General features: G+C 43.1%; 1 non-coding gene across 1 annotated transcript; it reads right to left on the bottom strand.

Moving 5' to 3' along the window:
• Window positions 1–378: 378 nt before the first annotated feature.
• On the bottom strand, window positions 379–484 carry LOC119533549. The gene has a single exon (XR_005216676.1). It is a non-coding gene; the product is annotated as a U6 spliceosomal RNA (small nuclear RNA).
• Window positions 485–1,485: the final 1,001 nt, after the last annotated feature.

The following is a 1,485-nucleotide window of genomic DNA, read 5'->3' as shown; positions in this document are numbered from 1 at the left end:
CATTATAAAGTCCCACCAGCAATGAATATGAGTTACAATTTCTTCACATCCTCTTCAGCATTTGTAATTTCCTGTTTATTTAATGGCAGCCATTCTTATTGTTGTGAGATGATATCTCATCAGGTTCTTGATTTGCATTTCCCTAATAGCTATGGGAGATGAACATATTTTCATGTATTTTTTAGCCATTTGTATTTCTTCTTTGGATAAAGGTCTTTTCATATCTTTTTCCCATGTTTAACTGGTCTGTTTGTACTATTGTCAATGAGTTGTAGGATTTCTTTATAAATGCAATGCATCAGTCTATCAGATGCATGTTTTCCAAATATTTTCTCTCATTACATTTTTGCATTTGCTGCCTTTTCACATTTTTTGCCCAAAAATAGAGAACACTTCATGAATTTGTGTGTATCCTTGCACAGGGACCATGATGATCTTCTCTGTGTCATTCCAATTTTAGTATGCATGCTGCCAAAGCAAGCACCAATAGTCATATTTTAAAGAAAAAGAGACTGCAGAGAAGTCATTTCCTCAGTGATGTAGAAAGTAATTCCATTGCTAATCACCCTTCACATGGGGTGGAGGATTGCATGTCAACTTGCAATCCAAAAAGTAGAATTCTCTGCCTACAACAGATAATTATCACATCTTCCCTGAATGGCTAAACTTAGCAGGGATGCTCTCTCTCTCTCTCCAGAGTGGTGCTCTGCCAAAGCTGGTTGCCACATGGAGGGTGAAGCTGAAGATTCCCCAAGAGGAGTGTTTGGGAGGTGTCCATCCCTCTTGCCTTGGAGAAGGATGGAGGGACAGGACATGAGGCAGTGACATGTGGAAAGGGCTGGTAGGGAGTATGCCCAGGTTGTGACACCCACTCTCTGGACATCATCCACTGCCTTCAGACCACTCATCTCTCTGGCTGGTCCTCACACTCACCATGCTCATGCCCACCTCTGGGCCACTGTCTGCTCTGTCCCCTCATCCTGCAGTGCTTGCCCACACTTTCCCTGCTGCTCAGATCCCCTCTTCTCAGAGGCCTCCCCTGACCTCTATTCTGAAGAGAGACCCTTTCCCCAAACTCATCATCCATTGCTCCTGCCCTCCCCTGCTCATTCTTCTCCATCACCCTCTCCTCTCCTAACATCCTGTGTATTCTCCTTAATTTTCATGTTTCACAGCTGCCCTCTACCTACCCCCCTCCCAAAATATATCAGCTCCAGGGAATAAGGACTTTCTCCTCTTCACTGCTCTGTCCCAAGCCCCAGCCTGGTTTACTTTCTGTCTTTTGAGGAGGAATCACTTACTTTCCTGTAACACTTTCTCTGCCATTTATCTCACATAGTGGGTCCCCCATCATTTTTAGAGTGTCACTTACTTGCTGCTTTTCCTCCATAGTCATTAATTCCCCCAGATATTTTCATTGCCCACCATGGTAATGTCATTTGTGACAAAAACAATTAATTCTGTGGATATAATAGGATTGAATAT

Source organism: Choloepus didactylus, chromosome 4 (assembly GCF_015220235.1).
Source record: "Choloepus didactylus isolate mChoDid1 chromosome 4, mChoDid1.pri, whole genome shotgun sequence".
NCBI lineage: Eukaryota > Metazoa > Chordata > Mammalia > Pilosa > Megalonychidae > Choloepus > Choloepus didactylus.
Note: the sequence above shows the minus strand (reverse complement) of the source record. Positions and strands in the feature narration are given on the sequence as shown.